Genomic DNA, 15,335 nt, shown 5'->3' on the forward strand with positions numbered 1-15,335 from the left:
CAGGCCTTTCTGGGTCCCCCCAACCCCCGATTTCTTTGATTATAGGACACAGCCTTCATTCAGCCTGAGGTAGGAGATGGATGGGCTCCAGGTTAGGCATTTACAGACAGCCTGCTGTTTGCATTTCCTGAGACAAGAGATAGCTGGGTTCCAGTTGGGGCATTTACAGTTAGCCTCCTAATGGCCCCTTGGAAATGGAAATAACAACAGAAGCAGGGTAAATGGCCAGCGTTTGTCTCTGGCAAACACCTCAAGGCAAGAGTCAAGGGCAAAGACAAAGAGAGGCAAAACGTTGTCTGAGTAAAGGATTAAGGGATCTCCTGCCCCTCCCACACTCCGCCCTCTTTTGGGACAAAGGAGACACTACACAGATGTGGAAAGGCTCCTTGAGGGTCAAAAGTTAGGGGCCAAGGCCAGCTCATAATGAGTCATGTTCCTCCCAGAAGCCTTCACTGCAAGATCCATCTTGGCTGGGGGGTGCGTGGGCAACCAGGGGAGGGTCCCAGGGTGGGTCAGGTGTAGACAGAGAAACCAGATACTTGGCCGGAAGGAAGACAAACCAGATACTTGGCCAGAAGGAAGACAAAGGCCCGGCAGAACTGACTTATGTAAATCCATGACTTAACCACCTCTGTGCACTCTGGTTCACGAGGGTGGACGCCCACACCCTTTCTCTCTGGGTGTGTGCCTCTCTGCCTTGCTCTAAAACTAAACCAGCTGCTTTGTTTGTGGTCTCCCACTTGTTGCTGTCTCAAAGAATCAATGTTGCACCCGCACTGACAGTTTCGGCCTCCGTGATAACCGCGTTTATCACCGGGGTGGGGGTTAGAGATCCAGGGAGAAACAGCTCCAAGCCTCTCAGCCCTTGCTGGTCTGGTGGCTAGGATTCCTGGTTTTTCATCCGGGCTGCCCAGGTTCGATTCCCGGGCAGGGGAAATCAAGATCTGGCTTCGGGCCACTGCTCACTGCCTGAGATCGAAACTACCTGAGTTTGAGTCCCAAAGGGCAGATCAAAGCCGTGGCTAATTAGGGAAGGGAAGGGATGGGAGACCAGGAAGGAATAAAGAGCCAAGAGCAGGCTTGAGGCATCGTCCTGGTTCCCCATCATGGGATACACACGACGATACCTTTGAGCTATTTTGCAGATACTGAAACCCCCTCCAGATGGAACAGGTTGACGACTAATGATGGTATGCCCTCCACAAGCGTGTAAACCCCAGACCACTTGGACCTCAACGTTGATGATGCTAACTCCCAGTTACCTCACCAGCAACCCGTCAAAGGAAGGTCCACCAGCTGATCATGCCCTCTTTGAACCATTATTGCATAGCCACGCATTCCGTGGAAACAAACTCACTTAGGACAGTGCAGATCGTGGAGCGCAGTTGATTACACCGGTGGGCCTCAGGCAGAGTCTCTCCTCTTAGCCAAGGACCCCAACCAGTTTTTGTGAAAACCTTATATACCCTAAGTGTACGTGCCCAAACCCGCCTCCCCAAATGCCCCGAAACTAGTCTGAACAAAGGAAAAGAAAGATCAAAGTTAACCTGTGATTCGTATGCCTTAAGCCTAAGTAGTGAACAGTGGACAATTATCAATAGGCCTGTGGTCATACCCCAATAAGCAGAATAGAATGTTTGACTCTATTCAGTTACACAGATGATTAGGTTATTCTTTTAGGTGACGGAGAGTCTAGGTAAGAGTTGTGGGGCTCTTTCGTGGTGGGGGCCGGGGGCTTGGTTTTCCAGTTGGTATGTCGTTTCCATAGATACTGGGCATAGAGCTCAAAGTCCACAGTCCGGCCCAAGATGTGGTCCTGCTTTCAAGACAGAGCCTGTTCTGTCTGTTTCCTCCTTCAGTATGATGAAACTTCTCACTATCGTCTCCAAGTAGGCACACATAGATTTTTCAAGGCAGGAGCCCGCTGTATCCCCCCTTTGCCTGACCCAGCAATAAAAGCCTCTCTTTTCTCTCTCCTTCACCCGAAACTCTGTCTCTGACGTTTGATTTGGCACCGGTGTACAGAAAAGCTAAGCTGTCAGCATCCGTTTCCAACCGCTTTTGACCAATTGGAGGCATCAGTGAGGGGCTTCCCTGGTGGTCCGTAGGTAAAGAATTTTCCTGTATTGCAGGAGACCCGGGTTCAATCCCTGGGTTGGGGGAAGATCCCCTGGACAAGGGAATGGCAGCCCACTCCAGTATTGCTGCCTGGAGACTCCCACGGACAGAGGAGCCTGGCGGGCTACAGTCCAGGGGGTCGCAAGTGTCAGACACGACTGAGCGACCAAAAGACCATCTCTGAGCACCAGGGAAACTGCTTCTAAAGCTCCTCTTCCATTTTCACCAGGGAAGAAGTCCTTTGGCGTGCCCATTCAACACTGTAGGTAGCTGCCCTCTTGATTCCTGCAAAACGACTCCTCTTTCTGTTGGGGATATAGGAAGCTCTTAAAGAGAAGCGCCGGCCCAAGTAACAGACAAAAATAGCTCAAACCTGAGTGCTTCATGACAGTTTTGCAAGAGCCTTGAAACGGTTTCAATTATACAGTAGCGCAGGTTTCCCGAGAAGTGGGGCAATTTGTACTGAGCTATTCTCTGATGTCAGATTATAGTACAAGCAAAGAAATTAGCTTGAAAGGGCTTCGGAGGACCAGGGTGGAACAAAGGTAAGCTATCCAGAGACAGGAAGGCAGTCTTCAGGATGCAGAGGCAAAGTCCATGGGCAACAATCAATAGCCTGTACTTGGGTCAACAATAGACAGATTTGCATAATTGTAGCCTCAAATCTTAGGTTCCCGGGTGAAGCCTGTGGTTGAGTTCTGTGCTTCCTAGGAATGAAGCTGCTGACCAAACGCCCAACCCCATCCCACCCCTCAGCCATGGACAATCCAAGAGCTATGAGCTGTTTTCCCCACATAAATGGCATTATTTCAGGGACATCCCTGGTGCTCCAGTGGCTAAGACTTCGCGCTCCCAACGCAAAGGGCCAGGGTTCAATCCCTGGTCAGGGAACTAGATCCCACGTTGTTGTTCAGTCACTCAGTTGTGTCCAACTCTTTGCGACCCCATGGACGGCAGCACACCAGGCCTCCCTGTCCATCACCAACTCCCGGAGTTCACTCAAACTCATGTCCATGGAGTTGGTGATGCCATCCAACCATCTCATCCTCTGTCGTCCCCTTCTCCTCCCGCCTTCAATCTTTCCCAGCATCAGGGTCTTCTCTAATGAGTCAGTTCTTCGCATCAGGTGCCCAAAGCACTGGAGCTTCATCTTCAGCATCAGTCCTTCCAATGAATATTCAGGGCTGATTTCCCTTAGGATGGACCGGCTTGATCTCCTTGATGTCCAAGGGACTCTCAAGAATTTTCTCCAGCACCACAGTTTGAAGGCATCAATTTTTTGGCACTCATTCTTGTTTATGGACCAACTCTCACATCTGTACGTGACTGCTGGAAAAACCATAGCTTTGACTAGGTGGACCTTTGCTGGCAAAGTGATATCTCTGCTTTTTAATACACTGTCTAGGTTGGTCATAGCTTTTCTTCCAAAGAGCAAGCGACTTTTAATTTCATGGCTGCAGTCACCATCTGCAATGATATTGAAGTCCAAGAAAATAACACCTGTCCCTCTTTTCACTTTCTCCCCTTCTATTTGCCATGAAGTGATGGGACCAGATGCCATGATCTTAGCTTCCTGAAAGCTGAGTTTTAAGCCAGCTCTTTCAGTCTCCTGATTCACTTTCACCAAGAGGCTCTTTAGTTCCTCTTCGCTTTCTGCCATGAGAGGGGTACATCTGCATATCTGAGGTCATTGCTGACTGTGGCTCAGATCATGAGCTCCCTTTTGCAAAATTCAGGCTCAAATTGAGAACAGGAGTGAAAACCACTACACCACTCAGGTATGACCTAAATCAAATACCTTATGGTTGATTATACAGAGCAGGCAACAAATAGATTAAAGAGACTAGATCTGATAGACAGAGTGTCTGAAGAACTACGGACAAAGGTTTATAATGTTGTACGAGAGGTGGTAACCAAAACCATCCCCAAGAAAAAGAAATACAAAATGTCAAAATGGCTGTCTGAGGAGGCCTTACAAATAGCTGAGCAAAGAGGAGAAGCGAAGGGCAAAGGAGAAAGGGAAAGATAAACCCAACTGAATAAAGAGTTCCAGAGAATAGCAAGGAGAGATAAGAAAGCCTTCCTCAGGGATCAGTGCAAAGAAGTAAAAGAAAACAACAGAATGGGAAAGACCAGAGATCTCTTCAGGAAAATTAGAGACACCAAGGGAATATTTCATGCAAAGATGGGCACAATAAAGGACAGAAATGGTATGGACCTATTAGAAGTAGAAGATGTTAAGAAGAGGCAAGAATACACAGAGGAACTATACAAAAAAGATCTTCCCGACCCAGATAACCATGAAGGTGTGATCACTCACCTAGAGCCAGACATCTTGGAATGCAAAGTCAAGTGGGCCTTAAGAAGCATCACTATGAACAAAGCTAGTGGAGGTGATGGAATTATAGCTGAGCTATTTCTACTCCTAAAAGATGATGCTGTTAAAGTGCTGCACTCAATATGCATTTCATGCAAAGAAGGGCACAATAAAGGTCGGATATCACGTACTGCAACTAAAAGGTCCTGCATGCCCCAACTAAGACTTGAAGCAGCCAAATAAATTAATAAAATAAATTTTAAAAAGAGCAAGTTGTTGTTATTTAACATGTACACATACTTTGGGACTTACAGGGAAGCTGTTCAAACCAGTAGACACTTAAGTCATTTCTGATAACCATCGTATGCATGCTTTGAAAGAGAAAAGAGAGAAAGTGAAGTCGCTCAGTCGTGTCTGACTCTTTGCAACCCCATGGACTGTAGACCACCAGGCTCCTCCGCCTATGGAATTTTCCAGGCAAGAATACTGGAGTGGGTTGCTATTTCCTTCTCCAGGGGATCTTCCTGAGCTGGGGATTGAACCTGGGTCTCCCGCATTGCAAGCAGATACTTTACCATCTGAGCCATCAGGGAAGCCCATTCATGCTTTGAACACATTCAAAATCTACTTGACTTTCAAGCCTATCATATCATATTGATTTCATCCCTTAATCTTTACTAAGGGTAAATGAAGACTGTTGAAGATGACTAACGTAAATCTGGGGGGCAGGGAAAACAACTAAGCAAGTCTTAAGATTTATGTCACCGTGTACTTTTTGTGTAGAATAGATCTTTATCAAATGGCAGATCTTTATCAAACGCACAGAGAAATCAATTCAGTAAAGTAGCAGCATTATTCTTCGTAGGATCCGAGCAGGAGGGAAAGATGAGATGTTTAGCATACTGACGGTGAGGACGTTTGAAAAGAGATGGAAAAAGACCAACGTTCCTATGAAAGAAAGCGCTGCTTGGAGGAAGCTAAGTAAGACAAGGCTTCTCAGGGGACGCCGTGGTAAAGAATCTAGCTGCCAAGCAGGAGATGCGGGTTCGACCCCTGTGTCGGGAAGATCTCTTGGAAGAGGGAAGGACAACCCACTCCAGTATTGCTGCCTGGAGAATTCCATGGACAGAGGAGCCTGGCAGGCTACAGCCCATGGGGTTGCAAAGAGTCAGACACGACTTAGTGACAGAACACAAGTAAGATGGAGGAGTTAGGCAACTGGAATTCACTTGGAGTTGAAAGGAGTTAAGATTTATGTGCTATGTTTTTACCGGTTAAATCAAGCCCTTCATAAAAACTTCGAAGCCCCAGCGATATTACAGGGAAGAGACACTGACAGCTTTTGGGCCCTGAAGGTACGTATTTCCAGGTGTTCTGCATAGTCGTTTGCAGGGCATCTGGCTACTCCTTTTTATCTGTTCCCATGTACCATCCACCCGTATCACTGGGGGTATCAATGAGGGATGTCAAGGAACACGCCCTTCATTCTTCATCAAGGCCTTTGTCTGCATAGGCAGTGCTGTCTTCTCTTCTGTTTCCCCACTGACTTGTTCACCTCTGGGTTTGGTTTAGAGAGAGCAGCGTCTCACCCACCATAGACATTCCTTTAAGCGAAAACAAGGAAGAAGGGACTTCTCTACTGGTCCAGGGGCTCAGACGCCGAGCTACAAATGAGCAGGGGGCCCGGTCTGATCCCCGGCTGGGTGGCACTAGTGGTGAAGAACCCGCCTGCCAAGGCAGGAGACGTAAGACACAGGGGTTCGATCCCTGGGTTGGGAAGACCCCCTGGAAAAGGAAGTGATAACCCACTCCTATATTCCTGCCTGGGAAGTCCCAGTGGACAGAGGAACCTGGCAGGCTAGAGTCCACGGGGTCACAAAGAGTCAGACACAACTCAAGCGACTTAGCACACACACACAGGGAACTAGAGTCCATATGCCACAACTCAAGAGTTTACACGTCGCAATGATCAAAGATCCTGTGTGCTGCAACTAAGAGCTGGCACGGCCAAATGAATCACTATTTTTTAAAAATTCAGGGAAGAAATTTTGCTGCCTCCCCCATCCCCAAGGTCTACTTCCTGGCAGTGGGGAACCGGGGCATCAGTCACCAGAGATCAAGTTAGGACCCAAGTTCCTTGGCACAGGCCAGCGGCCCCGTTAAACACTCAAGAGTTCCAAAGACTGGCAAATCCCATCCGGGAGAAGCCCTATTGTGTCCTGGAATCGGCAGAACATTCACCAGGGAAGCTGTTTCTAATCCTACCCTTTCATAACCCTAGTTGAGACAGGACTGTGAGAGAATGTAGGAAAGGAAACAGACTTCTGGAGAAGGTTCCATGACATGAAGACCTGGCTTTTGAGGGGCCTCTGAGCTATTTATGGACTTCCCAGGTGCCTCAATGGGTAAAGAATAAGCCTGCAATGCAGGAGACCTGGGTTTGATCCCTGGGTTGGGAAGATCCGCTGGAGGACGGAATGGCCATCCATTTCAGGATTCTTGCCTGGAGGATCCCTTGGACAGAGAGGAGCATGGTGGGGCTACAGTCCATGGAGTCACAAAGGGCCAGACACGACTAAGTAATTAAGCCACCACTCAAGGTGCAGACACTGGGTCATGAAATGAAGGGGAGTGATAGAAAAGACAAATTCTATCTCATGTCATCATCTTCGCATCCTTGTGAAGTGAAGTCGCTCAGTCGTGTCCGACTCTTTGCAACCCCGTGGACTGCAGCCTCCCAGGCTCCTCCGTCCATGGAATTCTCCAGGAAAGACTACTGGAGTGGGTTGCCATTCCCTTCTCCAGGGGATCTTCCCAACCCAGGGACTGAACCCAGGTCTCACACTTTGCAGGCAGATGCTTTACCATCTGAGCCACCCGGGAAGCCCATTCTTTGCAGAACTATGCAGAACTAGCATTCTTTAAGGGATCATTAAATTGTCTCTCTCTCCAAGGCGATACAATCATTTAATTTACATCAACAAAAGCTTTGAGTCAGCTAAACTTTTTTCCTGAGTTTGACACAAATAATTCAAGCTTTTTCAACCTGCATCTCTGTTCAAAGAAATAGTTCTCTTTATGTCAAATGAGATTTCTTAAAAAAGAATGCCAGTTTCTTTGTCCAGATGACACAATCCTAGCTCATTTTATACTCTTTTTTTTTCCCTTTATCCTCTTAAAATGACTATTATTTTTAAAATGAGACGGGTACAACGCCATGCTGTGAAACAAATGCTGTCAATAGACATTATTATCACAAAACAGGAATGTAAGAAAAAAAGTTGATGGTGAGATCTACAGCTTGCTTAAAAACAGTAGCAAAAAATAGTTCAAAGCTTATGCTGTTTGTTGCTGGCTGTTTTGTGGGAAAACGTTTTATCTGCCCCCAAACTATGCAGCTTGGGCTTATTTCTATTGTGTTTGTTGTCAGATTTTTGTCTACTGGATTTCTTAAAATTCAAAAGAGGATTATACTACATTTATAATTGCACCTATAAATATGCTAGCTGAAAGCTTTTATTTTCTGCCTCCCTTGGGGGATAAAAGACATCACTTGGAGGATATTCTCTGCATAAATTCATATTTTCTTCTATTTTTTCTACTGAGATCAACTCTTCCCTCTTTCCATCAGGCCTGTCTTCATCTTCCCCTTTTTGGTCATGATCCTAATTTTACTTGAGTCCTCAACCGTCTGTACCGAAATGACAGCTGTGTTTAATATTGGAATATCAACATGTCAAAATAGCTTCACTCCAAAAAAGATGACATTTCTGTGTACTGACTTTGGAGAGTCAGCTCTGAGTGCCATTTATTTTTTAATCTAGTGATATCGGGAGTGTTTATAAATGCTCAAGAGTTTTTCTTTCTTTCTTTCTTTTTTTTTGGCTTCCTGTTGAATCTTAGTTCCCTGACCGGGGATCAAACCTGCACCCCTACATTGGAAGGTGAAGACTTAACTATTGGACCACCAGGGAAGTTTCCTCAGGATGCCTTTAACTATAGTTCCTTCTTGCTCAGACATAACCAGGAACTGTGTACCATCCTCAGAGATCTCAGGGTTTGTGATATGATGAAACCCATTGTGGTCGTATATTAAACAAGAAAGGACTCAACTACTTAAGAACTCATAATGTCAAGAGCTTTGATAACCTCCCAGGAAAAGATGCTTTACAACAGGATTTATTTTTTTAAAGATTAAAATTAAAACAGGATTTTTTTTTTAAAGATTAAAATTTTAAAAAAAAATGAACCGTTTTTAAAGTCTCTGTTGAATTTGTTACAACATTGCTTCTCTTTTTATGTTTCCGGTCTGTGAGGCATGTGTCATTTTAGCTGCCTGACCAGGGATCAAGCCATCACCCCCTCCACTAGAAGATGAAGTCCCAACCACTGGACCTGTTTGGGGGAAGTTCCCCCCACCCCCCAAATAGGATTTCTCATGGGTGGTAACCTCTGAGACCAGGCGGAGATTTTGGAATGTCCACTTATGCCCTGCGAGTTACATGCAACTAAATGCTGACCTTAAACTCATCATCCACAGAAAGCATTACAGAGTGTTCCCTTCCTTCACAATTTCCCCCAAAGACACTGCAGTCACAGTAAGCTAGGTCGCAGGACAGTGTCTACTCTAAAATCTCACTGGTGTAGGGACTTGCCTGGTGGCCCAGCGGTTAAGACTTCGCCTTCCAGTGCAAGGGGTGTGAGTTTGATCGCTGGGTGGGGAGCTAAGATCTCACATGCCTTGCAGCCAAAGAATTAAAAAAGAAAACAAACCCCACTGAAGAACAACAACAACAAAAAAACACAAAACCCACTGAAGAAATATTGTAACAAAATTAATAAAGACTTCTAAAATGGTTCACATAAAAAAAAAATCTTAAAATCTCACTGGTGCAGATCGCTTACTTCTTCCTCATTCTCTCTCCCCAGTGTGGTTGGCAGACAGGTTCAGCTCATCCTTGTGACTCACAGACCTGACCGATGGAGGCTCTGCGATCTCACGATGCCCACCTTGCAAAATGAGGCTCGGTAATAGCAGGACGACTAAAGAGGCAGGCAGAGGTGATGAGCTCAGCCCAGAAGTGGTGTCTGTCATCAAGTCTCCCATGTGTTGCCATCACGAAAAGCCTGAACTAGTCACCTGAGCAAATGTACCTCCAAAGGCACGGACTTCTCCCTGCAGACGTAGAGGAGAAGCCACATGTAGGAATATTTATAACGCCTACCCCGATGCTGGGAAAGACAGAAGGCAAAAGGAAAAGAGGGCGACAGAGGATGAGATGGTTGGATGGCATCATCAACAGACATGAGTTTGAGCAGACTCAGAGAGATAGTGATGGACAGGGAAGCCTGGCGTGCGGCGGTCCCTGGGGTCCCAAAGACTCGGACAGAACAGAGCAAGTGAACACCACCACTTGGGGGGAAGGAGAATTCAGCACGTCTGTACCACAATAGCAAAAATAAAACTTGAGTACCCCGAAGTCCCTCACTTCAGGGCAAGGGTGGGATGACTTGAGAGATTGTCGTTGAACACGTATATTACCATATGCGAAATAGATCACCAGGGCAAGTTTGATGCATGAAGCGGGGTACCCAAAGCTGCTGCTCTGGGACAACCTAGAGGGATGGGGTGGGGAGGGAGGTGGGAGGGGGGTTCAGGATGGGGGGGAACACAGGTATCCCTGTGGCCGATGCATGTTGATGTATGACAAAAAAAAAATCATCACAATATTGTAATTATTCTCCAAATAAAATTAATAAATTATTTTTAAAACAACAACAACAAAGGATCAGTCACCTCTGAATTAATATAATTCACTTATACCAAGAGATGCTGAACCGTGCAAAATGGCCATGGCTGAATCTCGGCGATGCCATATTACAATCCGGCATAACAATATTTAGGGAAGGGTGGAAATGAGTCTAAAGTCATCTTCATTAATTAAATGCATCAGATCCTGCATTTCAGGAAAGCTCTGGAGAGACAGCGGCGACTTTATAAGGGAGAAGGCTGAAAATAATGAATCTCACTCTCCACCTCCTTCTTGAGAAACTGTGCGCTGACTCGTATTTGTTTTAAGAACACCACATTTTGTGACCGCCGCCAGGAAGGTGAGACGAGACAGGGACAAAAATCTAGGAGTGCGTTGTTGATTTTCTTACAATTTCCCATCTCCATCTCCTTTTCTTAGTGGACACAGCGTGATCTGCTTCATGCAGGAAGTTCCATCCCAACGGGGATGTTTTTCCCAGCCCAGCTGTGTTGAGATTGGGTACTGCGGTGACTGAAGCAATATAACGCTTGTGGGATTACAGACGTGGACAAGAGCTCTTCAGGAGAAGATGGAACTCAGTTGGACACAGATTATAGGATCTGTTTTCAGAGGATAAACCATGTTTTGACCATCTCATTCAACGTCATGTAATACTGAAACTGGAACGATACAAGGAAGATTAGCATGGCCCCTGGGCAAGCATGGTACGGAAATTCGAAATTCGTGAAACGTTATATTAAAAAAAAAAGTTACGGCATGAAACATTTCCCCCCAAAAGGTATTCAAATTATAATAGCAACTGCATCATTTTTTTTTAACACCATCTGATCTCAGAATTGTTACTGAAAACAAATATATATCTCAAAAGAAACAAAGTCGCAAAAGATGTCAGGCAAGGTTTGCTTTTATCATACTCTATGCTAAGTCACTTCAGTCGTGTCCGACTCTGTGACCCCATAGACGGCAGCCCACCAGGCTCCCCCGTCCCTGGGATTCTCCAGGCAAGGACACTGGAGTGGGTTGCCATTTCCTTCTCCAATGCGTGAAAGTGAAAAGTGAAAGTGAAGTCGCTCAGTCGTGCCCGACTCTTTGCGATCCCATGGACTGCAGCCTACCAGGCTCCTACGTACATGGGATTTTTCCAGGCAAGAGTACTGGAGTGGGCTGCCATTGCCTTCTCCGACCATACTCTATAAACATTAGCATTTTGAGATGAACAAATTCACATGCAAAACTCAGGCGCTTTGCATGGATTGTGACATTGTGCCCAGATGATGCAAATTAAGATCGCCCGGTTAATCCTGCTGGTATTTATAATCTTTTGGTGCAAAAGGTCAGCATCTTCTGCTGTGTTTTTTTGATGTTGAGGGTCCAAAGAGGTATGCAGGGTTGACATATTACAAGTTGACACTTTGTAGTGCAAATCCCTAAGGAGGTATCAGTTTATAGGTTTATTAGACAGGTTTTTTCCTATATATCAAGGCCTTCTCTTGTGGCTCAGCTGGTAAAGAATCTGCCTGCAATGCAAGAGACCTGGGTTTGATCTCTGGGTCAGGAAGATCCCCTGGCGAAGGGACAGGCTACCCACTCCAGCATTCCTGGGCTTCCCTTGTGGCTCAGCTGGTAAAGAATCCGCCTGCAATGTGGGAGACCCCGGTTCGATCCCTGGGTTTGGAAGATGCCATGGAGAAGGGAAAGGCTGCCCACTCCAGTAGGCTGGCCTGGAGAATCCCATGGACTGCATGGGACTATGCAGTCCATGGGGTCGTAAAGAGTCGGACACGACTGAGCGACTTTCACTTTTTCACTTCTCTTTCTCATACCGGTTTTTCCATGTATCAAAAGGCCTATGCCTAGGGTTATGCAGTAGATGCTTGTGGAGCTATCAACCAAAAACAAAAATAAAATACGTGGAAGGAGAGGAAAAGTTGCTTTACTTGCCTTAGTTGTCCCTATTAAGGGATGGTTGAAGTCAACACCTTCCTGGGCTTGCAGACGAAAAGACACACAGATACGTGGGTGGATTTCATGTCGATTTCTAATCTTTTTTAACATAGACATCCTTTGACTCAAGATGGACCCTAGAGACGGTCATACAGAGTGAAGCAGGACACAAAGAGAAAAACAAATATCGCACATACAGGGAAACTAGAAAAATGGTACTGATGATTCTATTTGCTATGCAGAAATAGAGATAGGGAGGTCGAGAACACACACAGGGACACCAGGAGGGTAAAGAGTGGGTGGAAGGAATTGGGAGGTTGGGGTTGACACATACACACCCTGGATAAGTATGCATAAAACAGGTCACTGATGAGGACCCACTGCATAGCACAGGGAACTCTCACTGAAGAGATGCACATTCTGTGCTGATTTAAACGGGAAGGAAATCCCCCCAAAATAGGGGATACGTGGATACGGATGGCTGACTCACTTGGCTGTAGAGCAGAAAATAACACAAATGTTGTAACGCAACCACACTCCAGTAAAAATTAAAACTAAGAAAGAAATAACAAGCTATTCTGTTCTGCAAACAGAAACGACACAGCGAACTTGAAAGGACTGATGAGACGCGCTCATCAACGTGGCACGTTTGCCAATGTATTTTAGGTAATGAATCTCTCAGTAACGACTGAGTCCCCAGCACATTTGTGTGACCGGACCAACGTCCCCTAATGACTCGGTCCAGTGGAAATGGCTAAAATAATGTGAATTCCTATATGACGGTTTCTGGCATCACTGGTTTTGCAAAACCTGAAACCATGTGTATGATCAGGCCAGGAGAGGAATACTTACAACAAGTATTTTTCACTGCATTCTTCTTTTTTTCTTTTTTTTTTTTCACTGCAGTCTTCTTGAAGCATTACTGTTTCAGAGACTGGGCAACTTCTGAAATATATCTCCAACTCCCAGTGTCTTTTCAGTCAATATTTTGATATCTTGCATTCACTTTTTGTTCTTAATTGCATGCATTCCTTAGTATCTATGTTCACTGATTGACTTTCCCACACACACAAAAATTATTTTATGTGTATTTTCGATTATGTATAGTCAGTGACCGACCTTCCTGTAAAATACCTTTCCTAAGATTAAAAATGATCTTTGTGATAAACTATGCAAACCTGACGTGACTCAGTCAGCTTTTCTTACTTCTTATCAATTTTACTGCCCTATTTCAGAAGCTTTCCATTTCCTCTCACAGCTTTTCAAGGGCTACGGCCAAAGGATAACTTCCTGCCTCTATATGCAATGCACTAGCTTTCAAGAGGTAAACCCATTTCTTGAAATTACTTAGTACACTTGGTGGTATTGATAAAAGTCAGTGTTCCTAACGCTGTCTTCTTTCTTGAGGGCAAAAGAATACAGAAGATATCTATTAGTTCCATAATATGCACTGCCCAATATTAACAAAGTGTATTAACTGTCTGACAACTAATAACAGTCACCACTCAAGTGGTCCTAAAGGACATCAACCCTTCATATTCACTGAAGGGATTGAATCTGAAGCTGAAGTTCCAGTATGTTGGCCACCCGCTGCGAAGAGCCAACTCTTGATCTGAAGACTCAGAAAGTAGAGGGGACACAGTAGGTAATTGCATGAGGACAGTTATTCAAGACTACAAGGACTGACTTTAAGTCAGCCTAGAGAGTGTCTGGATGCCTGGATGAATGAATACATGAGACCAGACTGAATAACCGGAAAGTGGCTGGATTCCACTTGCACCTCCCGCCCTGCCTCTTCCCATCAATTCCTGTTGTTGACATTCAGACAGAAGCTTCTCGCTTATTCAGAAAGAATTGAAAAGGTTTCTTTACCATGTTCTTGTCCCGCTCAACCCCACTTTTTACATCATCCCAACGGGAAGAAGAACACGCTTTCAACACCTGACTATCGTCACCACCTCCTCCCTACTCAACCCCTGGTCCTTTAGAGCCTCTCTCTAAAACTCTGACAAAATGCATCTCAACGCTCACGTTAGGGACCTTCCCGGGTGGTCCAGTGGCTATGACTCCAAGCTCCTAATGCCGGAGGCCCCGAGTGAGATCCCTCGTACTACAACCAAGAGTTCATATGACTTGATGGAAGATCTTGCCTGCCTCAACAAAGACCCAGTACAGACAGATACATAACAAAATGAAAAAGTCGCCCTTAATTTGCTAATCCACCAATGCATTTGGCCCTCCCCAGCATTCCCCCTTTCTTCCATTCACCTCTGCTTTCTGTATTCTTTTTTATTCCTCCTGTGAATTCAGACTCAGCATCTTTGGAGTCCTGGCCTGCTCCTTCCCTCCGAGGGCTCTTTAAACTTCTTTTCATCTTCTACTTGCTCCATGGAAATCACGTGTTCCCTGCTTCTCATTCAATATTTTACTCACCCATGCACTTCATCACGGGGCTACAAAGGTATTGGCCGACCTGGGCGTTTATCCAGAGACTCTGAGCAAAAACTGCTTCTGGGTTCGTTGAGGTGGTTGGCAGAATTCAGTTCCGTGCGGTTGTAAGACTGGGGTCCCGGTTTCCCTGTTGGCTGTACTGTGGGGTTGCTCTGAGTTTCTCGAGGCTGACTTTCATCGTCACCACATTGCCTGCTCCGTCATCACACCAGCAACAGCACCGCATGACCTTCTCAGGCCTCAGCTCCCTGAGGCATCTCTTTCCATCACATCTCCCCCTCTTCTCCGCTTCTAAGCGCTCCCGAGATTCCAGTGGGCCCACCTTGATAAATCAGGACAGTCTCCCTACTTAACGTCAGCTGACAGACTTCCCTGGTGATCCAGCATGGTTAATACTCCCACGCTCCCAAAGCAAGGGGGTTCAAGGTTCAATCTCTGATCGGGGCAACTAGATCCTGTAAGCCGGAACTAAGAGTTCACAGATCCGTGAGCTAAAGATCCCCCAGGACACAGCTAAGGTCTAGCACGGTCAAACTGAAATACAAAGGCCAGTTGATAAGTAACCTTAAGTCACACCCACAGAGCCCCTTCTGCTTTGTAACCTAACATAACCATGGGAGTGATACCAAGGCTGAAAGGTCATGAAGTGAAGTCAAATTTGCTCAGTCGTGTCTGACTCTTTGCGACCCCATGGACTATACAGCCCATGGAATTCTTCAGGCCAGAATACT

General features: G+C 45.8%; 1 non-coding gene across 1 annotated transcript; it reads left to right on the top strand.

Moving 5' to 3' along the window:
* Positions 1 to 10,843: 10,843 nt before the first annotated feature.
* Positions 10,844 to 10,945, top strand: LOC122691065. Its single transcript, XR_006340310.1, has one exon. It is a non-coding gene; the product is annotated as a U6 spliceosomal RNA (small nuclear RNA).
* The last annotated feature ends 4,390 nt before the right edge of the window (positions 10,946 to 15,335 follow it).

This window comes from Cervus elaphus, chromosome X (genome assembly GCF_910594005.1).
Source record: "Cervus elaphus chromosome X, mCerEla1.1, whole genome shotgun sequence".
Classification (NCBI taxonomy): domain Eukaryota; kingdom Metazoa; phylum Chordata; class Mammalia; order Artiodactyla; family Cervidae; genus Cervus; species Cervus elaphus.